Genomic DNA, 26,355 nt, shown 5'->3' on the forward strand with positions numbered 1-26,355 from the left:
ACCTTCGGGTTTTTCAGTTCTACAGAGAAACTAGACCGTATTCCTAGACTAACATCCGAGCGACGAATTTATCGCGTCAATATCCGAACGCCGTACATATCGTCTTCCCGAACACCGATATCCACGCATCAACACCCGAAGCCGTGTTCCCGATCATCTGCAGCCCAACACCGAATTCATCGTCTTCCCGACCATCTGCAGCCGAACACCGTATACATCGTCTTCCCGATCATCTGCAGCCGAACACCGAATACATCATTCACACCCGAACACAAACAACACCGTATCCCCCGAAGAATAACCCGCTAATTCAACACGAGCTCCTCAGCTGCCAAACTCCAGCGAGTCTGCATAATACATACGCAAATTATTAATCCAAATATATACCCATTGAATTCATTCTTATCGCATTTAAACACAAGTAGATTGTAAATTGGGGGCCACCGTGGTGCAATAGTTAGCACGTCCGCCAAGCAACATCAAATTTTCAACGGTGGCAAAATTCCCCCTCAGTAATGCTGGCGACATTTCCTGAGTATTTAAGCCATGAAAAAACTTCTCTACAAGTGGTGTCGTAAGACACGCCGTTCGGACTCGGCTATAAAAAGTAGGTCCCATATCATTGAGCCAATATGAATCGGCGTGCACTCATTGATATTAGAGAAGTCTCCCTTGTCCCATCTGGGATGTTTGTGGAACAATTATATAGATTGTAAGTTAGTATTTAATCAATAAATGAAAAATGTCCTTGAAAAAATAAATACTGAAAATCCTTTGAAAACATCCTAATATAATATAAACCATATTCTAACACCGCAGCATAATAGAAGACCAAAAACAATAAGACACGTGTCCCGGCGTTTTTCCCTATCACTTCCACATTCCCGGTTATGAGCCCCACAGGTTTGAGGCCTTGTTGTCAAAAAGATCATTTTGCCAGGCTCGTATCTTCTAAACCGCTAAGAATTTTAATTAACTCTCGGAGGCTAAGTAGCAGCTCTTGTCTTAAAAAACTAATTCTGAACACAAAAAATCCACCAACCCCCACCTTAAGGTTAAAATCGTCAATGTCAAATTTCCTGATAAAAATTGAAGAAAAAAACCAACTACAAAAATAATCCTTTGATCTCAATAAACATGTAGAAACGGTTCTTACAGGTCAAAAGACCAAAACAAATTCGATGTTTACCCTATTTTCCCCGGTTCTGGTCCATAGACACTAAACCGCTCAAAATTAAAAAAAAATCAACAACAATAACGTAGTAAGGATGTTTGGGTACATATAAAATTCATAAAGGAAATTTTACCTTAAAGATGAGGTTTGGTGGATTTCATGTGTTCAGAATAAAAACTTCAAGACAAGAGGTACAACTTTGCCACCGAAAGCAAATTAAAATTTTTAGTGGTTAAGAAGATATAAACCTGAAAAATAATTCCCTTTGTCGACAGGTCCTCAAATTTGGGGGGTCATAACCGCGGGACGGGACACGTGTCTTCTTATTTTTGGTCTTCTAATATGCTGAGGTGTCGGAATATGGTTTGTTTGATTTTTTTTATAGTATGATATAGAATAAAATGTTTTGTTGTTTTTGAAGAATTTCATTTAAATATTTATTAAAAAATAACTTACAAAACTAGGATATTGCAAGTGTTGCACCACGTACAGGATATAAAGATATATTTTTTTTAGAAAAATTGCACGATGTTTTTCCTTGTTATTCTTGAGTACAATAAATGAAAAAGCCAATAAAAGTATTCAAAATATTTTTTTGAAAAATTTTGTCCTTTTAAATTTAAATGTCCTTCAAAATGTCAACAGTATGAGAAAACGAAAAATCTTAAGTGTCATTTTACTCCACTTTGCCTATAGTTTCAGACGTATACAGTCCGGTTCAAGTGTAATTTTGGCTGTCGGACGGTGATATGGGTGAATTTTTTATACCCTCCACCATAGGATGAGGGTATATTAAGTTTGTCACTACGTTTGTAACTACTCGAAATAATCATTGCAGACCCCACAAAGTATATATATTCTTGATCAGCGTGCAATTCTACATCGATATAGCCCTGTCCGTCCGTCTGTCCGTTTGTCTGTCTGTCCGTCTGCCCGTCTGTGGAAATCACTCTAGCGTCCGAACGGATTGACGTAGGTTGATGAAATTTTGGCAAAATATGTTATATTTACGTAGGACTTTTGGTATTGAAAGCGGGCTATGTAGGTCCACGCTTTGGTATAGCCCCCATACAAAATGACGCGTGACGCGTCGTCGTTTTAAGGAATTTTTAAGATATTTGGCCCATTTTACTACCGAATTGGTTGTTATTTGGTACTTTGTGTCTCCAGAGGCCAAAAAATATTCCTACCAAAGTTGGGTTACGTCCACGTTTTGGTATAGCCCCCATATAAGGCCCCATATAAAGTACGCGTCATTTTAATATATTTTGAATGTATTAGACCCATTTGACCACAGAATTGGTTGTAATTTGGTATTTTGTGTCTTCAGAGGCCAGAAAACATTCCTTTCAAAGTTGGGTTATATAGGTCCACGTTTTGGTATAGTCCCCACATAAGACCCCTTATAAAGTACGCGTCATTTTAATATATTTTGAATGTATTAGACCCATTTGACCAAAGAATCGGTTGTAACTTTGTATTTTGTGTTTCCAGAGGCTAAGAAACATTTCTACTATAAAATGTTTATATAGGTCCACGTGTTGATATAGCCCCCATAATACAATATCTCCCGATTTTCGATATTTTGAACGTTTTAGCCTCATTATCACACCGATATGGCTGAAATTTGGTATTTAGTCTTCTTTAGGCGTATAAAACTTTCCCCCAGAAATTTGTAGGTATAGGTCCACGCCATCATATAGCCCCCATAGAACTGAAATTTGTGGTGGAGGGTATAAAAAGTTCGGCCCGACCGAACTTAACGCTTTTCTTACTTGTTATAAATACCTGTTGTGATTGTATGTAGTATTCAATTGAAATATAACGGTAATACCCACATCCATCAACCGATTTTCTTAAAATTCATATTTAGAGGGTAGAAACCCAGTCTGTATAATTTTTTGAAAATGGGCCCACCTTTTGTCATAGCACCCATATACCGGTACCACCATATTTAAGATATTTTTGAGGTTTTATCGACATTCCATAATCGATTCTGCTATAATTTGGTGTTTCGACGTTTTGGAAGGTAAGAATCGTTCGTACCAAAAAATTTTAAAATATGTCAATGATTTGGTTAAGACCCCATACAACGGGACCACCCTGTTCAAAAAATTTTGACAATTTTTGGTAATGTTAGGTCATTGTCTTGAGGAATTTTACAAATCTCAAAGAAAATATTTTTGGTGAAGATCAAAATTTCACGGACATGGAACCGTAATAAATGTAATGAAATTCGTAATATTTTTCTTTAAAACAAATAATAAATTGTTTCTATTTATTCTGGAATATTTTGCAATGGCTTGCATTTTTATTGCATCTTTGAACTGCATAAAAACACATTCCGAAGAGTGCCTATAAACTCCATCCAAAGCACTGCATCAAAACATGTGCTTTGGATACATGCTATTGTACCCTAAAGGGTTAGTTAAAATGCGATTCCAACGGGGTAGATAAAATGCAGTTTCGAAGGGTTAGTTAAAATGCAGTGGTCAGTTAAAATGCAGTGCTAATGGAATGCATCTTTCAGTAGTCACGCTCTTGTAAAAATCATGAGTAAAAATGCATAATTCGATGTACTTCCAAATCATTTGTACATATGATTTAACTGCATCTTTGTAGGCAAACTCTTTGCTGGGGAGTAATTGACTGCATCAAGGGTGTTGACACTTACATTTTAGATTTTTCAAAAAGTGGAGTAAATCGATGTGTGCACTCAGCGGCTCAAATGTGGTTTCTGAAAACAATCATGAATGAAACACAAATAAATAATCAAATACACTATCCCGTTCAACCACCAAATTAAATGTAAACGGAATAGTAACCATAAAATAACCAGAAGAAAACTTCAGTGTAAATTTCGGGAATTTTTTTAGTTTCCTACCAAAATCATAAATAGGATTTTCCAAGGAGATACATTCGATTCAAAATGTGATACCCTCACTTAGTTCTAAATAAAAACTAAATGGGTTTATCGATTTTTGTTCATTAGTTATGCGGTTTCCGTTTTGGATCTTATTTAAAAAAGTGAAACAGCTTCTTGTTGTGCTCCACGTTGATGCGCCAATGAAACAGTACTGCCTCTCAACTGGTACATTAAATGAAAAGGCCGAAGAGTTTAATTTTCAAATGAACACTTTTATTATTACTCTGCGCAAACTTATCTGATAGTTACTATGTAACGCGTTAGAATGGAGTTTGCTGAATGAGCGAATTCTTTAAATTTTCTTCCGCTTAGCTGCTCGGTATGAGAAGCGCGAAAGTCGTCTAGACATAGTTGTATTTTATTAATTAAGTTGTAATTCAATTCAGGGTTGTATTTTCTTAAACTAGGTTTACATTAATGTTTAAATTACTATATACGTTTACATATTAATTCATGAGTTTTAACATACTAAATAAAATATTTACAAAATATACACAGTGGACCGTTTCAAAAGTTTAAATTTTGTCACAAAAAATATAATTTCAAAGTGCAGTGGATTCAACGTTATTTTAGTCGTTAATTCATTCGAGCAAGAAGAAAAATATTTTGAGAAAAGCTGTCGAAAAGTCATTACGCTAGAGGTACAAAATGAAAAACAATTTTCTCTTTTTATATCCTCCAATGTAGTATGGAGAATATATTAACTGTTTTCTGTTTGTAACTCATCGAAATTAATCATCAAAGTGTATATTCTTGATCAGAGTAAAATTCTACGTCTGTTCTTGCATACATACTAACTGAGACAGGCGGTCATATTTTGGTACAAATGGGTGTTTTGTTTGCTAGCAGCTTAAGTTCGAATATTGGCGAGGTTTTGGTATAGCCTCATATAACGGCAACCCCAAATTTTTAATTTAAGGTACGTAGATTAGCTATATAGGGTTCCCAGTGGTCACACAACATCTACAATAAAAACAGTGGACATGATATAGCGTTATTTTTATACCCTCAGCCTTTAGGCTAAGGAGGGTATATCACCAATATTTTTGAAAATTTAACATAGCTGAAGCAAAGGTTTACCCTTTTAGAACACGCGACTTGTGATTATATATTATACAAATTAAATATTTTTGGATAAAATGAAATGTTTTTGGACGTGGCAAAAAATACTGGCCTTAAAAAATAATTTGCCTGGAAGCTGTGACTACATTTATGTTAAAAAATGGGTAAAAATGGGTTGAAGCCAACATGTCTTTTTATGTTTTCTCTAGATTTGTGAGTAAACCACACTTCTCTCGATTTTCCTGTCAAAGTAAAAGTTGAAGCAAACTAAATAAGGATCATCTCACTAATGTGTTACTTTTTAAAATTTGAACTGCTTCTACCATTAAATGATGCTGACATTTTGAAGCCAGATTTACAGTGTTTTTTTGAAATTTTCTTCTAATTTCATTCCGCAAACAGGTTTTTCAAAAAATCATACATAGGATTGTAGTACTTGCGATTCTGAGTTATTTAATACGTACATATATTGTGAATGTAGTCTGCACATCTTCATAGAAATCTGCATCCAAAAGCGGAAATTTTGTGCGAACATTTTTCTAAAAATTATATTTTTCGGGTCTAATATTTGCAATTGCCTCTAGAATACCTCGTACTCCATTGCACATTTTAGTTTGTTTACGTTACCGATCCAATAAATCATTCCTCGTGAAAATCCATCTACTAAAACGCGAGTTACGAGAAATTCCAAAGTAGAAAAATCACCTAAAATTGTTTTTGAAAATATCGCGTATTTTATCGCGTTTTCTGCGGATCGTTTCCACTGCAATGAAAAAACTAGTGCAGCATCTTCGTTTTAGCGGAAACAGAAATTTGAAAACTTCACTGAAAAGGGAGCTACATTCATTTTATCCCAAAAAATAGTGTGAGATGCTACATCCACGGTTCTTGATTGATCGCCTTGAAATAGATATATATCGATATAGATGTTCATGGTGAACACTGAAATCGGATGCGGACAAAAATTGTATGCACTTTGCGCAAATTAGCGATATTTTATAGGTTTTTTAATGCTAAGATGCAGCCGATGCTACATCTTAGAGTCCAAATTATATTTCGAAAAACATATACAACTTAATAGATATGGTATTGCTGTACATGAAAATCATATGCGGACAAAACGAATTTGATAATTACGCGATTTACACGTATTTTAAAATGCATATAAATTAAAATGCGAGATATATCCTCATCAACCCAATTACCTTCCCTAATGGGAAAGCTTTAATACGAATGTCAATAAATCAAAATCCGTATATTTTATTGGGAGATTTAAGCAAAATGAAGGAAGTATTCCTATAGATATTTACAATATTTTCTACTATATAATTCATGTGAAAAAATATTTTTCAAACAAAAAAATTTTTTTTGACCAAAATATGTGCTTATTTTGGCTGTAACATCGAAATCTGATTCGCCATGAAGTTTTGATCCACAAAAAATTTTTATGTAATTTTATGACCACTAAATGGGCCTTCATTTTGAAAAAAGTTGACTTATATTCAATAATTTATCAATTTTATGTACATTCCGCGAATTCTGTGTAACATTTTGCAGGTATTATGTAATCTACTCGTTGAAGTCACTTCGAGAGAGCTTTTTTGTAACAATTGTGCTCATTAAAATAATTAGCGTTTTTATAATATTTTCTTTCTTAGAAAGCGAAATAAAAGCGCCATAACTTTTGTCCGCAACAACCAAAAATTGACTCGCGACCAGATTCGTACTGGGAATTTTTTTCTTAACCTAAATATCAAAAATCGTTGATGTAGCGCGAAAAAAATTTATCCTTTTTTTCTGAAATGGAATATGAAATAATTGACAATATTCGTGATATACACTTTGATACGATGAAAATGTGCCTCATCGAAATAATGGTTTTAGACCCCAAGTATGTTTGGACGAAATGTGTTTTAGACAATTTGGAGTCGATCTAGCCATGTCCGTCCGTCTGTCTGTCTGTCCTGCTGGCTGGAGCGCACGATAACTCTCGAACGGGTGAACCGCTTCGGTTCAAATTTTGGCTTTCGTAATGTTTTGCCTAAACTTAGTTTATGTTCGAAGATGAGCTACATCGGACCTCTCCTTCCGGTACCTCCCCCAGAAAAGTTCGAAAATGTTCGGGAAGTTTGTGCGCACGATAACTCTTAAAGGGATTGACCGATTTGGTTCATACTTTGTATAGCGTAAACTTTCTACCAGAGCGATATGAGGTTCCAATATGGTCTCAATAGGTCCACTCCTTCGGGTACCTCCCACACAAAATTTCGGAAAAGTTCAGTTTAGGGCCATCTCTCGAATCGCTTTGATTTTTTGATATTTTAGCAACTTGTATTCAATGTCCTCCATACTATGGTACAAGTTTCATTAGGGGCAAGTCCATACTTCCTGAGAAAATAGCATGAAAGTTGCAAAAAAAACCCCTATGACACCGTGTGAGGTGGTTGGAGCGCAAGATGACTCTTGAACGGTTCTGCCGATTCGGTCCAAAATATAGCCTTAGTAATATTTTGTCTAAACATAGTTTAAGTTTGAAGATAAGCCATATCGGTTCACTCCTTCAGGTACCTCCTCCACAAAAGTTCAAAAATGTTCGGAAAAATTGTTCGTACGGTAACTCTGGAAGGAAGTGGCCAAATTGGTCTATACTTTACACATCCTAATATATCTACCACATATAGTTCAGGTTCAAATATGGACTATATTTGTCCACTCCATCCGGTACCTTCCACACAAAATTTCGGATAGGTTCACTTTAAGACATGCTCTCGAATCACTTTGATTTTTGTTGAAGCAACTTGCATTCGCTGCCTCAATTACGATGGTAAAAGTTTTTTCAGGGGCAAGTCAATACTTCTTGAGCAAAGAACCGAGGAGTGTAAAAACCCCCTAAGGCACCATATGTTGTGGCTGGAGATCCACTTCCATAACGGTCAATGTCGATCCATTCCTTTTGTATCTCCTCCGCAAAACTTTTGATCTTTAATCCTAATCAAAATTTTTGTCGGTTTAAACGCCCAAAATTTTTAAAACCCCCTAAATACATACGTATTTTGGGAAAAAATTGTTTCAATATACACAGGCTGAGGGTATATCTCTGTCGACAAAGCCGACTGATACTTTTTTACTTGTTATGACTTCCGAAAGAATTTTTGTAATTTGTAAGATGCTAACTACAGTGGTACCCCTACATCTCATTTACCTTGACGTAATTTCAAATAAAAGGTTAGGTACGATTTAAATTGTTCAATTTCAAATCATCAAATCAACTTCACTTGTACTTTTAATATTGTTAAACTTACCTGAAAATTTGGCACGACACTGACCTAATTTGGCACTCAACGTGGAAGGCTTTCCTATAAAAAGTTGGTAATATAGGACTCCTAACTGTTCTACAAATCACGATTCCATTTATTTTTTGTATTTTTCCGGAATGGTTCGGATTAACGCCTTTTTTACTTGTTATTTGTTTTACTATTATGTTTTGCCTTTACAAAGTACCAGCATAAAAAAAAACTTAAAATATTTTCATTATATATTTCTCCTTAACCTATCCAATACCTAGACAGTGTATCTTAAAATAATTTCAGCCAGTTTTTTAAGCTTGAAATGAGAAATGTTCGTGACATAGTCATGTTTATGTTATCTTTGCGAAACAATATAAAAAGTATAAATTTGGATTTTGTCTTTTTTGGTTAATAATTTCTTCGTGCTTCTTAAGGGGATATAAAAGGGTTTTAGAAGAATATATAAGGAAAACATAACAAGTAAAAACACACAACTGCAAAGTGATGCAACCTTGGCTACTGGGTACATTTAAGTGACAAAAACAGTTGTTTATATTTGCAAAATTAATTCTTAGCTTAAACTTTATTTCAAAGAAGACCGTCTGTCATTAAGTATCTCCTTTGTTTCACACAAAATTAGAGTTAATTCTTCTCAAAATATATTTAACAATTTTAAAGAATCCTGGTGTTCTCCACCACCATTCCTTTTCACAATAATTTTTTCAATATTCTACGTGTTATAAAGAATTTGAATGATTTTGTTGATGATGTATAATAAAGAAACTTATAAAAAGTAAATCTTAGATTGGGTCTTCAAGGTTAGTCAAATTTGTTATACAAATTTGCTACGTAAAATTAAAAACTACTAGTCTACTTTGTCTTTGGCCATGACCTGATCTTTGAAGTTTCTTTTTTCTTGTTGTTGTTATTTTTGTTAATGCAGAAGTTGTTTATTGCATTTGCAGGATATTTTTCATATTTCTATCTTCGCTGTAAATATGAAACGCAACATAAAACGATACTGCACAAAAAAACGCATGAATTGCTATAACAACTTTCGTTAGTTAGTAGAGGAGTTAGTTTTAATTTTTTGTCTTACATTCCTTTACAGAAACCAATGTGAGGAACATTTTCCTCAAACCACGTGTACTACCTAGATATCTTTAATTGAACATTAGGGTGGTACGGATTGGGAATTTGACCAAATAGGCAAACAAATGTATATTAGAGTTGTTAAATCTAGTGAACTAGTTCAGTATCATAGGTCGTTTGCGTATGAGCTATTTCATAAAAACAAAGAGATAATATAACTCATTCGCAGTTCGTTCATACAAACAACCGGTGCGCACTGAACTACGATCTTGGTGGCCAATCGCCTGGTCCAAAACGTGTTCACCGAAGTGTTCTTTCAATAAATACATTGATTTATGCGATGTATGGGAAGTGGCGCCGTTTTGTTGAAACCAAATGTAGCCGAGATTACTAGCTTCAATTTCAGACATCAAATAGTCTGTTATCACGGCGGAATAACGGTCGCAATTGACGACGAAATCCTAACCGGCATCATTTTGAAGAAGTAGGGTCCGACGATTCCACCGACCCACAAACCGTTATTTTTTCTGGATGAAGTGACAGCTCGATAGTCTAAAGGCTGGGGTAAAATTCTATCTTGTATCCCGTAGGATGTACAAAACCTGTGTCCTGTTTTTGAATTCGAATATTACCAATAGCTCCAAAGCTCCACTGAATCAAATTAAATTTTTGCTGAAAAATTGCATGTTATTGTGGCCGTTGGAGTCAAGCCCGGGCGGCGTGCTTATCATTTCATCATGGTAGCACTCCAGGTTAATACGAAGCCAAAATACCAAATCAACGAAAATTTGTTGAAACTTTTTTTGAAGAATTTTTTTTTACGAAACACTATGGCGGACTTGACATTGCCCGCTTTCGGGGGCCACCGTGGTGCAATGGTTAGCACGTCCGCCTTGCACTCAGAAGGTCTGCGGTTCGAATCCCAGGCCAAGCAACATCAAATGTTCAACGGTGGCAAAATTCCCCCTCAGTAATGCTGGCGACATTTCCTGAGTATTTGAGCCATGAAAAACGTCTCTACAAGTGGTGTCGTAAGACACGCCGTTCGGACTCGGCGATAAAAAGTAGGTCCCATATCATTGAGCCAATATGAATCGGCGTGCACTCATTGATATGAGAGAAGTCTCCCTTGTCCCTTCAGGGATGTTGTGGGAACATATGTATGTATGCTCTATATTGAGGCTAAGCAAAAAATTATTTGCCAGTTGATTTGATTTTTTTATACCCTCAGCATTTATGCACACGAATTTCATACGGGCGAAATGTGCCTCATCGAAATAAAACCATTATTTCCCCAAGAATGTTTGGACGAAATCAGTTTCTGACAATTTGAAGTTTATTTAGCCATGTCCATCCGTCTGTCTGTCTGACTGGCTGGAGCGCACGATAACTCTTGAACGGATCAACTGATTCTGTCCAAAATTTGGCCCTTGTAATATTTTGTCGAAACTTAATATAAGTTCGAAGATAAGCCATATCGGTACACTCCTTCAAGTTCGAAAATGTTCGGAAAATTTGTGCGCACGATAACTCTTGAATGGAGCAACCGATTTGGTCCATACTTTGCACATCGTGAAATTTCTACCAGGCATAGATGAGGTTCTAATATGGACTCTAACGGTCCACTCCTTCGGGTACCTCCCACACAAAGTTTCGAAAAAGTTCAGTTTAGGACCTGCTCTCGGATCGTTTTGATTTTTGTTGTAGCAACTTGTATTCGCTGCCCCCAGTACGAAGGTGCAAGTATTATCAAGGGCAAGTCCATACTTCCTGAGAAAACAGCCAGAAAGTTGTAGACATCCCCTATGGCGCAATGTGTAGTGCTTGGAGCGCACTATAACTCTCGAACGGATCTGCCGTTTCGGTCTAAAATTTGGCCATCGTAATATTTTGTCTGAACTTAGTTTAACTCCGAAGCTGAGCCATATCGGTTCATTCCTTTAGGTATCTCTCCCACAAAAGTTCGAAAATATTCGGAAAATGTGTGCCCACGATAACTCCTTAAGGTAGCAACGGATTTGGTCCATACTTTGCACATCGTAATATTTCTACGAGACATCGATCGGGCTTGAATATGGACTATATATGTCAACTTCTTCAGGTAACTCCCACACAAAATTTCGGAAAAATGCAGTTTAAGGCCTACTTTCGAATCACTTTTATCATTGTTGTAAGAACATGCATTCGCTGCCCCATGACGACGGTGCAAGTTTTACTCAGGGCATTCTTCCTGAGAAAATAGCCCAAAAGCTGTAAAAATCCCTACGGAACGCTCGGACGGATCAGCCGATTCCGTTTAAAACTTGGGCTTCGTAATATTTAGTCCAAACTAAGTTTAAGTTTGACTATTGGCACGCTCGGTGCACATCTTCCGGTACCTTCCCCCACCCCCAAAAGTTAAAAAATGTCACTAAAATAGTATGCGCTATATCTGCTAATATTTTGTCCAAATGTAGTTTTACTTCAGAAATAGGTCTTCTCCTTAAGGTACCTTTTTTTAACATTTTTCAATATTTTTCCTTAAGCGCAGTTTAGGATCTGTTCGAAGAACCTTTGGAAAATTATACCGATGATATTCTTTTTGGTCCTGTGTTGTTCGTGTGTTTTTCGTGTGCAAGTCCATGCTTCCTGACATCGTGACCCAAAACCTCTATTTTATCAAAAGGAATGAATCCCAAAATAAGAAACACTTCCAAAATGGACTATGTAGGTCCATTCCTTCAAATACATCCCCCGCAACTGGCTTCAAACCAACCACATTTAAGCTTCAAACCAAATATATTTTTTGTCGGCAGATTTCAAAAAGGGCTACAAAATCCATAATCCGTAGATTCGATATTGTCAATAGATGAAAGTTTCAAATCACACAGGCTGAGGCAAAGCCGACTGATACTTTTGTTGTTGTTTTTTTATAACATTCTAAATTTCTTAATTTCTGTAACCAAAGACGAGAGATCCGAGATCGGGACTTTTGGGGCGTTACATCTAATGCATCTGCTACGTAAAATTTTTCGTGTTGAATATTTGTTTTGTTTTGAACCGTTTGTTCAGTCCAAATTAGGTCCCATAAGGTAATACTGTTGTGCTTCTTCGGTTCCACCTAAATTTCAGTTTATATTATAATCTGACCACACCAATATTTTAAGACTGACAACGGTGTTGAAGTTCGCCTGCAAAGATGTTGTTGATGATAATGATGCTGCTGCTACTGCCGGTGATGTTGATACATACTGTCATTGCGGAGTCACTTTGCAACATGGTACGTGACCCCAGAACATTGGTTTTGTCATCGCCACCGTTCATAAGACAACTAGAAAACACATTTTTATGATTCCTTGGGATATATTGTTGTTGGTGTTATGCTATGAATTTGAGTTGTTGTTGGACGTCGATGTAGCTGTTCTCAACGTGTTGTTTGCATTTTTATTTTGAAGTATTTATTGCAGCATCACTAGCATATTTTTATTCCTTTTCCTGCCAGCAAATATAAATCTATTCATATTCATAATGCCGGCGGATATATCCGGAGAGAGGAGAGAAGAAGAAACATACACACACCTCAATGCACACCGTAATCGTCGTAGTAGTCATCGTCGTTTTTTGTCTGATTGTTTAGATTGTTTTTAGTGTGTTGCTGAGTTGAGCTTTCTAACAACAGCTGCAGGCCACGCAGATAACCAAACAACCACAAACAATGCTGACGATGATGACGACGACGACCATACAGCTCAAGTTACATTCATCTTGACTTACATTTTATTGCGAGGATATCTTAAGAATTATCTTAGCCATGTTTGACATAGCTTTCTGCATGGAACATAACTAAATTTAGCAATGCATTTTTTTCTGCTGAAGAATTCAGTATTTTTACCTTTGACCGGAGGCTGTGGATTTTAGTTCATTTTTTTGCGCTTTACCACTGTGTGTGTCTTAATTAAAATTTAAAATGTGTGTATATTTGTATTTGGTCTTTTTAATAGACTGTAAAATAAATATTGGAACTTTTTTACAATTCAATGACGGCAAAGCTTGTATGTTAGAATGTGTAAAAATGAATACGTAGGGATAGATTAACAAGTAAATGTTCATCCAAAAATCTTAACTTTCACAGTAGTTCTATAAACTGAATTTATACAAAATATCCTACTGTGGTATTTTTTTCTTTTTTATGTCATCTCTATTAAACTTATCTGATATTTATTCGCCATATTACAAGTACATGGGGTATTAAGTGTTTCGTTTCGTCGCCTCTGACCATATCTTTTTTTACTTTACAAAGAAAAATGTTATTATACCTTCCAATCAATGCTCAATTACAAATGTGTTTGATTTACAAATTGGCAGCAACACAATCCACTCAATTGGTTTAATTTTCAATAAAACATAAACAAATATTTAAGGTTTTTTTTTGTAATGTGTCAATATGTGGTCGAAAATCCAGCATGCCTATTTACCCATCTGCTACAGCAGGTCAAAATACCAAAACAAATACCTTAAATAAACTAGAAATTGTAACACTTGATTTAATTGAATATTCTTGTAAATAATTTATATGCAAATGCTAAGCAAGAGAATAAAGACAATACAAACGGATACAATGGCAAACGAAATAACTATGCGAACACAAGATTGAGTAAATCTACAAGGAAAAACAACTCAAAGCATCAAGGCAATTGTTACTAAAACAATTACCAGAAAAAGTTTTTTTTTCAGAGAAGAACACCAGGGATTCTAAAACAATTTTATTGGACAAATGAATTTACATTTGTAGGTACATACATACGTACATATGTATGCATATGGACTTATTACATTTTTTTTTTTTTTGGTTAAAAGGTTTCGATTTTTCTGATAAAACAAAATTCAGTAAAACACAAAAGGGACATTGTTTACAAATGTACAAAATGAGTTCACAGGAACTTTACCATTTTGATTGATGGCAACAGGACAATTAAACGAATTGAAATTTTCCAATAACAAACTGACCCTTGTTTGTATGTGTGAGCAAATAAATAGTAACATTAAAAACTTGTTTTGCAGATACGAATAAAGAAGAGAATAATATCAGCAAATAGTCGAAAAAACTACAAAAGGCAATAAACAATTCCTGGGAAATATCCAATACCTTGAACAACAGAAAAAGTCTTCTTGGAAAATATAATGACTGCCGGAAACACGTTACATATCAGTTTTTTCAATCATATTTGTCCCACAAACCGAACAAGACTACATTTCCACTGTTCTCTTCCATTGGTCTACTTCAACGGAGGCTTGGCCGTATTCACACGTACAAGTACCCATGCTTCGATTACTCTGGGCAAAATTTTAAAGGTAATTTAGTGCAAACAATTTCTACTGAGGATTTTTTGAAAGTACACACCCAAATAACAAAAACCCTAGTTGGATTTTGTTGTCCAAATATGGTTAAATATTGACTTTTTAAAGAAATTTGGGGGCTATATCTATGAAACTAATGAGAATCTTCTCCTGATCTCTGATATAAACATATAGAAAAGAGTAAGAAAAAGTATTTGAAAAATCGTGAACTCGAAAAACTGCACTTATTGTCTAAAATCTTTATAAACAAAAATCAAATATCGTTCGTTCGTAATGGCATCAGTTGAGAGCGGCTGGACCGATTTGTATAATTATTTTAACACGGCTTAGGTTTGTATGCAAAGATAATTTTACCACGCCCACTTTTTTAATTATCACTTTTTATCTCTTCTACAAAAACTACTGAACCAATTTTTCGGAAATTGTCAGATAATGTACAGGTTAAAATGAGCTACAAATTTTGTTGAATTTCGGAGGGGGCGGCGTTCTTTCCCCATACCCTATTTCTTTAAATATGCTATATATCTTTATAAATCAAATTCAAATGTCGATCGTTGGTAATGGCATCAATTGAGAACACCTGGACCGATTTGGATAATACTTTTTTTGAAATGTTCGTCATAACAACGAAAATGGAATGTACAGGGATGACCCGGGTGAAAATTTTGTTGAATTTCTGAATGGATGGGATGCGATATTTTTAAAAAACGCTATATTTAAGTTCTAGAAAATTGTTTATTGAAATCTTAGGTACATTATTGTAGTTAACTGTATCCTTAACTTTTGACCGGTTCGGTATCTGTGGACCAGAATAGGAGAAAAAAGTATAAAAATCTAATATTTTGGAATGTTTTTGGCTATTTCCGAATTTAAGAAGCGTTCATAGACATTTCATATGTTCCAGAAAATGTTTTCCTCATAGCTTTGCTACATTATTGTAGTTGATTGTTTTCTTAAATTTTGAACGATTTAGTAAATATGGAACGGAAACAAAAAAAGAGGATAAAATTCGCATTTGTTTAGCTATTTTGGCCATTAAGAACCGTTTCTACAGAGTTCGTATGATCTGGAAAGTTATTTACTGGTTGTTTGCTTCAAGTTTTATCGGTTTAATATCTGCAGACTAAAATCCGAGAAAAAATATAATGGAAATTTGATCTTGAAGATGAGGTCAAATGGATATTATGTGTTCACAATTATTATTATGTAGGATGAGAGCTACACGTGTAATCCCAAATTCCAAGCGGTTTAGAAGATATGTGCCTGACAAAATGACCCCTTTTGACATCAAAGCCTCAGGTCTTTGGGGGCCCATAATCGCGAAAGTTGAAGTGATAAGGAAAAACGCCGGGACACGCGTCTTCTTATTTTTGGTCTTCTAACACGCTACGGTGTCAAAATATGGTTAATAACTTTCGTGTCGCATAGTCAAATGTGTATACAAACTTACACTTTCATTTATTGTAAAACATGTGCCAATTTCATCACAAAATAACTTGCAACGTTACGTCTTTGCCACTTAACTAAAAAAAAGAGCAACAGCGCGAAGACACAACAAAAACTCTACCTTGTCTTTAAACCAACTCTCAACGAAAATTCGGCAAAGTTGTTAGCGAGAAAGAGAAACGAATCAAAATTTCCCATTAGAGTATGGACAGATTTTTCGGAAAAATTCGGCAAAGTTGTTAGCGAGAAAGAGAAACGAATCAAAATTTCCCATTAGAGTATGGGCAGATTTTTCGGAACATTTTCGAAAACAAGCACAGGAAAGTGTGCAGAATTTCTTAAAAGAAATCTTGCTGAAAATCTGTTCAATTTCTGAGGGAAATTGTGAGAAATCCGTAAATTTTCTGACAAAGTTTTGAAAAATATCGTAAAAGAATCTAATATCAGAACCCTAGGCAACACTTGTTTAGTGGGTATATCAACAAACCACAGTAACACACAACCTGACTGAAATACAACTAAACGCTTTACGCTAAACTACCACCGTCGTAACAACTAACAAACCAAACAACTACAGTGCGTTTGGTGTTGAAAAATCAAAGTGATTGGCTGTACGATATAGTTCGCATCTACAATTTTTTAATTTCTTTAATATAAAGGCAACATACATACATATATCTCAACCTAGTGCTGATAGACTCAACATGTATGTCCGAATGCCTACTGCATTTCATGTAGAAACATGCTATACATTTTAAGTGAGAATTTTCATAACTTTTTCTAATATAATCCCAACAGTGATTCTCATAACAAATTTCACAGCGCTGGATTTACCAGTTCATTCATATCAGTGTTTCAGTGTGTAGGACAATTAAGTAATTCTAAAACACTTATTGTATATTACCCTTTACAACTTGTTGTACACTAATAGGATTATTCCTAATTATATAATTTCAGCTTTAATCCTACACCCTTATAGTAGGTATTTCCAATACCACCTCCATAGCCCAGTCCACAGCGACCTTCATATCAAATTTGAGAATCCGTACGCCTTTAAAAATGGTACAAAAGTTATATTAACCCTATATACTATCCGTGATTCTCATTGCCAGCTCTATCTGTGCCCCACCTAATTTTAGAATTCGAGCTCTGCACCGACACCAAATACCTAATTTGGAACGATTTTGTACTTTTCGTATATTTATGGAACGTATTTCTTAAACATCCTCTAAATACCAACGCTACACAACAACACTCGCCCTGTCACCAACTAAAAATTGAATACCATTTAGTACTTTTCGTATACTTAATTCCACAGCCACATCCATATCTTAAATGTTCGATTGCCCTCCACATCCGATATCAATGGGAGACTTTCTAATTACAACATAAGCACTAATTTTCGAGACTTCTTTCTCATCTCCATTCTACACACCAATGGTGATCCTAATACTAAAATTCAGAGTGTTAGTTCTATAATTTAACAAATACCAAAAGGTTCAGAATTTAGTTTCACTTGACATTTCTTGAACACGTAACTATTCTAATATCAATTCCAAATTTCAGTATTCCAGCTCTATCTGTTCACTCAAACATAAATTGTACCAAATTTAGTACCATTTAGTACTTTTCGTATCCATGAGTGCGAATTTTCAAAACTACTTTCATTCTGCACTCCAACAGTAACCTTAATTTCAAATTTGAGGGTTTCAGCTCAAGTCGTTTGCCCAACTCCACATTGTACCAAATTTAGTACTTTTTCTATCCATAAGTACGAACTTTCAAAACTATTTCCATTCTACTCTCCAACGGTAACCTTAATTCCAAATGTCAGTATTCCAGCTCTATCCGTTCACCCAAACATATATTGTACCAAATTTAGAACCATGTAGTAATTTTTGTACCCAAAAGTACGAATTTTCAAAAACTACTTCCATTCTGCACTCCAACAGGAACGTTAATTCTAAATTTAAAAATTCCGGGATTCCAGCTCCGTCCGTTTGCCCAAAATCGAATTGTACCATTTAGTTCTTTTTGTACCCGCAATTACAAATTTTCAAAAACTTCCATTCTGCACTCTAACAGTCACCTTAATTACAAATTTCCGTATTCCAGCTCTATTGGTTCACCCAAATCCAAACTGTACCAAACTTAGTACCATCTAGTATTTTTTCAGGATTGCAGCTGTATACTTTCGACCAAATCCTAGTTGTACCAAATTTAGCACCATTTAGTACTTTCCGTACACATGTGTACACCTTTTTTAAATCACCTCCGTTACACATTGATCCTCACTCCAAATGTCAACCTTTAAGCTTTATCTGTTCAAAATATACGAATTGTTACCAAATTTAGTACATTTTAGTACTTTTCGTAGACTTATTTTTTGAATATCCAAAACCCTTTGGTACATCTATCCTAATCTCTATGAGTGATCCTCATTCCAAATTTCAGAACTTTAGCTCTACCAGTTCGCCAAATTCATATGGTACCATTTTTAGTACCTTTTAGTACTTTTCGTACCGTTCTAGTTCGAATTTTCAAAAACCCAGCCTTATCTGACACCTTCGGACCAAGAGTGACCCTCACCCAAAATTTCAGGATTCTAGCTCCAGGCCGTTGATAATCAGTTGGTCCATCAGTCAGTGGGTCATAATTACTCAACTCTTTTATAAGTATAGATTACCCGAGGTTTTTTTAAAAGATCTTCCGTACTCGACTGGACCCAACAAAACTTTTCATCAATACCTAAAAATTTTGTTAGAATTTCTTTTGTCATCCTGGAGGACTAAACTTGAAGTAAACACACACACATAATAATACAACTTTTAATTAATATCGATCAATAACTGTACAAATATTTCAAGGGATTGTTCTAACATTCTTGCAATTCCAATCATAAAAACCCCATAAGCATTCAACCAAACTTCAAAGTATCAACAATGGTTTATATTCGAAAAAAAGCTGATAGTTCTTCTACGTTTCAACATATTTTCCTACTCATCTGTATCAATAGTTCATGAAATATTTCCGACATAACCACATGAACTGGAAAAAAACAATAACAACAGTAATATCTACATCATTGCATATCTAAAATTCTAGGAAATTCTCTCGGAGTAACAGCATAGCCAGCTTGGTAATTATGAAATTGTTAGGTATGCCAAACATTTCAGTTTTTCAGAATTTTGTTTTTTGGAATGCATGCGTCTGCAAATGTTAACAATAGACAGGTCGAGAGAGAGAGAGAGGGAGAGGAAATCTGTGGTCCATTCCTTTCATCCAATAGCCAACTATGCAAAAACTATTCTGACACTGCATAAAAACAAACTGAAAATCAGAATATTGAAGTACAGCATGTAAAAAAACAATATAAATATTTGTTTACATGCACATATACATATGTATGTATTTGTGTATATGTTTGCAATCCTGGGAAATATTTTTTACAATTCACATTCCCGTTATAGCATGAAAGAAAAAATAGATTTAGAAAAATATGAACCGTTGCTATGGTTAAATCTATACTGAATAATAGGTGGGTTGATATTTTTCTTTCTACATTATTGTAATGTAAAAAATTATTGGAACTAAGCATAATGGTATTTATTTATTTAACTCTTAAATAATGTAAATTATCCAAAAAATGGTTTCAGGGAAATTTCCAGCAATTAGCTGTTACGCCATAGATTAATAGTCAGAAACAGAATGCAAAGCATTGCGCCGGAAAGAAAAAAAATGATATTTTTATAGAAAATAAGAACAGCATATCGCACCTGTTCAACAAGAGGGTAGTAACTCACAATTTTGAAATGTTCACTTTTTGTTAAAAAAACGATAAACGATCAACTCCTCCAACTGTAAAAATCTCACATTATATTGACTATTCTTTCGTCAGAAAATCCTGCAGGACCTTGTCGCTACTGAAAAATAAACAAAAATATTTTGAGTTACAATAATTTTGTTGAACACTAGGACACAAATTAGAACTCAAAATTTGTGCGCTGGAAAATTCCTTTTGGAGATGAAAGCCATTGGTGAGCATATTAAAAACCCAAAAGGAAATTTTTGCCGTATGTCAAGTTTCTGAGTTATGGCGTGACGATTTTTTTTATTGTCCCCCTATTATGCTTGAGAAAAGAGCTTTATATCTCTGTTAGGCGTTATTCTAGATTGGTTTTGAGATGACATGTCTTCAGTGGAATTGGATGGAGATTTTTTTGTAGAACATTTCGTCCTTGTAACTCAGTTCCTTCAAAAATATTGATCAGAAGATTTCAGTCATTGTCCCTTTCGACTTTTACCTAGCCCATGTTCTGAAATGAATTTTATGTATAATGTATTGGTTATGTAGATATCTGGCGTACATCTGAAATATTTAGCACTCATAGATATCGTTATGCTGAACACGTTAATAACAAATTTTCTTCGAGGAAAGATCCGGTTATCTACAAACCGGGTTTGGAACCGGGTTTATTCGATTATTAACATTATGCTTGTTGCAGTTCGTGTAAAAAAAAAACCCGTTTTCAGAACCGTTTTTAGTGAAAATTATCCCTGCGGTTAAACATGAAGATCAAAGGTTGGATGGTTAAAATAACGTTTTGTGGATGAAAGTCCATGAAGAGAATATTATGAAAACGGAAGGACGGATATGTGTAGTTTGCTTTAAGACTGTACCTAAAATCTTCTGATCAACATCATTTGGATGTTGAAAATCTCATCTTGTGGTACTTTGACTACGGTTCAATAAAATAAGGACTTACAAGGAATTGAGTTACAAGAACGTAATGTTCTACGTAGGGGATGGAAGATACCAAGGAACGGTCCTGACCGGTTTTAACATGGCAAAGCCCAGGATTTATCTTGGTCCCTCTTTCATCTCAAGTGGACACTGACCTCCCCGTGGTGTCACCTGGGGAACTGCCTTTAACACCCGTTAAAGGAAGTGAGCTAACATGTGCCGCGCGTTCACCCATAAGAACGTTAAAAACTTGGGTTTGGGCGTCGGGTTAGTAACCCTCCCCTAGAAAAAAACAGCCTACTATGAAAAAACGAAAGAAAAGAAAAACAAACCCCTCTAAAGTTGACGAACCCCGCAAACGTTTTAAGGACCATGATCTGCGAATCTGCACCTGGAATGTTCGCACTCTTTATAGAGAAGATGCAGTCTTCGCATTGGCAGACGTACTTGGAAAGTACAAAGCCGATATTACTGCCATACAGGAAATACGATGGACTGGGAAAGATGTCACAACAACACCTAAAGGTGACGCACTGTATTATAGCTGCCATGACACAAAGCATGAGTTTGGTTGCGGTTTTGTAGTTGGTCGGAGGTTAAAACATCTGGTCTCCAGCTTCACCCCAGTGAATGAAAGACTTGCTACAATTCGATTTAAAGCAAAATTCTTTAACATCAGCTTTATCTGCGCTCATGCCCCAACCGAAGACAAGGACGAACAGACCAAAGATATATTCTACGAGAGCTTAGAAGAAACATATGACCGTTGTCCTGCCCATGACATTAAAATTGTTCTAGGCGATTTTAATGCCAAAATTGGAAAGGAGAATATCTTTGGACAAACAGTTGGGAAATTCAGTCTACATAGTGAAACATCAGACAATGGAATGAGGCTGATAGACTTTGCAGCGGCAAAAAACATGGTAGTTAGCAGTACCAGATTTAAGCATCTCGATATTCATAAGGGCACTTGGCTGTCTCCAGACCAAAGAACAATAAATCAAATTGATCACGTTGTGATTGATGGAAGGCATTCATCGAGCGTGTTGGATGTACGATCGTTCCGAGGAGCAAACATAGATTCGGACCATTACCTCGTTGCAGCAAAGGTACGTACCCGTCTAAACGTTGCAAATAAAGCACGGACAGACACAACACGAAAGTTGGACATCGCCAAGCTGCAAACACAACTGATAGCCACAGCATATTCCACTCAACTGACCCAATTGCTTAATGATAGCGCTTCTCGTCCCGATAACATATCAGCACAATGGCAAAATATTGCCCACTCCATGCAAACAGCCGCAAAATCAGTACTTGGATACCAGAGACCTCCACCAAAGAATCCGTGGTGTGACCAGGAGTGCCGTGCTGCTACCGAAGAAAAAAATGCGGCATATAGGGCTACTCTACAATCAGTAGCAACGCGTAGCGCACGAGAGAGGTATCGGGAGAAAAGGAGAGAGGAGAAACGTCTTTTCCGCAGGAAAAAGAGAGAAATGGAAAAGAGGGAGTGTGAACAAATGGAGATGTACAGGAGACAGAACGAAGTTCGAAAATTCTACCAAAGAGTGAATCATCAAACTGATGGCTTTGGTACAGGAATATCCTCCTGTAGAGATCAACAAGGTAATTTGGTAACTGATACAGATAGTGTGCTCAGGATATGGAAAGAACATTTTTCCAAACTGTTGGTATCCGATAGCAGTGAAGACGGCGAAGATACCACAGATCCAATCCCAGATGATGGTATTGAATGTATACCGCCCAGCCAAGATGAGGTAAGGACAGCAATAAACCGGCTGAAGAATAATAAGGCGGCAGGAGCAGATGGCCTACCAGCCGAGCTGTTCAAAACCGGAGGCGACACGCTGATAAGGTGTATGCATCAGCTAGTTAGCACCATCTGGCAGGAAGAACGCGTACCCGACGATTGGAACGTGAGCATCCTATGTCCAGTCCACAAGAAGGGTGATAAGACTGTGTGCTCCAATTATAGGGGCATAAGTCTGCTCCCTATTGCATATAAGATAGTATCTGGCATATTGTGTGAGAGACTAAAGCCTATGGTCAATGAAATTATTGGACCCTATCAGTGCGGCTTTAGACCTGGCAAATCCACCATTGACCAGATATTTACCTTGAGACAAATCCTGGAAAAGACCCAAGAAATGCAGATCGACACCTTCCATCTTTTCGTCGATTATAAAGCAGCATTCGACAGCCCTATACGTTCAAAGGTGTTCCAAGCCATGTCTGATTTTGGTATTCCTGCAAAGCTCATTCGACTTTGTAGAATGACATTAACTGAGACGAGATCCTCAGTTAAAATTGGAAAGAACCTCTCCGAAGAGTTTACTACCAAAAGAGGTTTCAGACAAGGAGACGGCCTGTCGTGAGATCTATTCAACATCCTGCTGGAAAAGGTCATACGAGACGCGAAGGTCAAAAGAAATGGAACGATATACACGAACAGCCACATGTTACTGGCTTATGCCGACGACATTGACATCATGGGTCGATCGGTAAAGGAAGTAACTGACACCTTTGCAAAAGTCGAAAGAGAATCTGCAAAAGTAGGTCTGGCAGTAAACGGCGTAAAAACCAAGTTGATGGTATCGACGCGTAATATGTCCATAAACACCGCACCATCTGTGAATGTTGGTACCTATAATTTTGAGGAAGTAAAGGACTTCGTCTACCTCGGATCCGCCATAAACACACCAAATAACATCAGTTGTGAAATACGAAGAAGAATAGTGTTGGCTAACAGATGCTACTTTGGGCTGAGTAAGCAGTTTAGGAATAAAGCCACCTCTCGTCAAACAAAAATAACACTGTACAAAACACTGATACTACCCGTGCTAATGTGTGGTTCCGAAGCATGGGTACTTGCTCAAGCAGATAAGGCAGTGCTTTGTGTGTTTGAGAGAAAAATTCTTCGAAAGATCTACGGGCCAATCTGTGTTGACGGCGAATATCGGCGTCGTATGAACATCGAGCTGTATCAACTATACAATGACATCAATATAGTTGAACGAATCGAGATACAACGATTGCGATGGCTAGGCCAGGTTATAAGAATGAGTGATGATGAACCCGCTAAAAAGGCGTATAAATACGGGCCGCATGGAGGTTCTCGCAGATCTGGAAGGCCAAAGCTTCGTTGGAGCGAACAAGTGAAACGAGATATCACAAAGCTACATATCCCAGATTGGGAAAATACAGCAGCAAACAGAGAGGATTGGAGATTTTTTCTTAGTTCGGCTTATGGAACAAATGTTCTGTAAAAGGCCAGCTAAGTAAGTAAGTAAGTAATGTTCTACAAAAAGAATCTCCATTCGATTTCACTGAAAACATGTCATCTCAAAACCAAGCTAGAATAAAGCCAAACAGAGATATAAAGGTCTTTTATCAAGCATAATAGGGGGACAATCAACAAATTCATCACGCCATAACTCAGAATTTTGACCTATGGTGAAATTTTCTTTATGGGTTTTTAATATACTCACTAAAGGCTTTCAACTCCAAAAGGAATTTTCCGTCGCACAGAAACTTTGTTGCACAGTGTTAACAACGCCATAAAAAGATTTACGAGGTATAAAAAATTCAGAGTATTCTACTTTACCCCAAAGTCTGTGACTATATAAGGCCAAGCAAAAAATTCCAAGAGTATTCTTTATTTGTTTGCATCTTCGTGGGTGAGAATTAAAATTCTGGGCCACAAATTTCCAAAGCGATCCAACGCCACACTATAAGTTGGTCTACAACGCATGTGGAAGATATCAAAAACGATGGACTTAATTATTCTAAATTATTTCACAGTTTACACGAATAAAATCTTTCACTTATTAAAAGTTTGGACCTAATCCATTGCTCCGCTTATCTATTATTCAGGTATGCAAAGTTTGGACCAACGCAGTATCCGGTTAAAAAGTTGTCTTGCGCACCCACAGTAAATAGCAGCCGCAAATGTCCATTTTCTCAGGAAGTTAGACTTGCCCCTGAAAAACCTGTAACTGTCGTAATAGGAACGCGAGAACAACGTTTTAGCAAAAAACTGAAAACTATTTGGGAACAGCCCTTAAACTTTACTTTTCAGAAATTTTTGTGTTGGAGCCATCCGAAGGGGTCGATCGATATAGTCCATATTTTAAACTTGATTTATGTTTGGTAGAAATATTACAACAAGCAAATTATGGACCAAATCAGTTACTCACTTCCGAACAATTTTTACTTGGGTGGGGTGACATTTCGCTTTGAACATTTGCTGCAGTCGAACACCTATCTTTTTTTTTGGTGTTCACGGTTATTAGCTCGGCAACACTCACCACAATTGATCCTGAGGACCACAGTCTTATCTGCAAAGCTATCAAGGCGTTTGTTGTCAAAGTGCATTCTCCACTTCTTCAGATAAAGCGTGCTTACCAAGTACTCCTTCAACCGAGCAGCTTCCTTGCAGATAGCCTTCTGGATTTCTGAGTGACATGGGGTTGGGATTGCAATGCCATCAGCGGAAGGCAGGTGTACGCCGTTGCTGCTTGGTGGGACGATAGCTTTAATATTATAAGAAAGAGAGAGGTTCAGTCTATACAATACCTTTAGGAGGAATTTATTTTTAGAATACCTTTGGAAAGTCTGTTTACAGAAGACCTTTTTTATTTATATATAGAAGACCTCTAAGTGGTCTTCCATCACTTAAACACCACTGAGGTATCTTCTATCCATAAAATATCATTAGGAGGTCTTCAAACAATAAAATACCAGTGGGATGTCTTCTTTATATAGGGCCATTAGGGGGACGTATATGCATAGAAGACCTTCAGGAGGTCTTCCGTACAGGAGGTTATTGTTATGAGGTCTTCTATTTATAGAGAATCATCAGGTGTTATTCTTTAATAGAAGACTATTAGCAAATCTTATTTTTATCGAAGACTTCGTTCGACCTTTAGGAGGTCTTCTATCCGTGGAAGACCATTAGGAAGGTCTTCTATCAGAAGGTTTTCCATCTGTAGAAGTTGTTTAGCAGGTCTTCTGTCTATAGGAGACCTTTAAGAAGTCTTCTGTTTATGGTCTTCTTCAGGAGGTCTTTTGCTTATAGAAGACTGTCAGAAGGTCTTCCATCCATAGAACTCCATTTGGTGCTATTTTATCCATAGAAGGAGGTATCCTATCTATAGCTTTTAGGTCTTCTAATAGGTCTCATTATTAAGGACAATTCGTCACACAACATTGTCAACATGCTTCGGGTTAGACCAGCATGGTTTCTTTGAACCACAAGGCTTCA

This window comes from Musca autumnalis, unplaced genomic scaffold (genome assembly GCF_047663935.1).
Source record: "Musca autumnalis isolate F117 unplaced genomic scaffold, ASM4766393v1 scaffold_1, whole genome shotgun sequence".
NCBI classification, from domain to species: Eukaryota; Metazoa; Arthropoda; class Insecta; order Diptera; family Muscidae; genus Musca; species Musca autumnalis.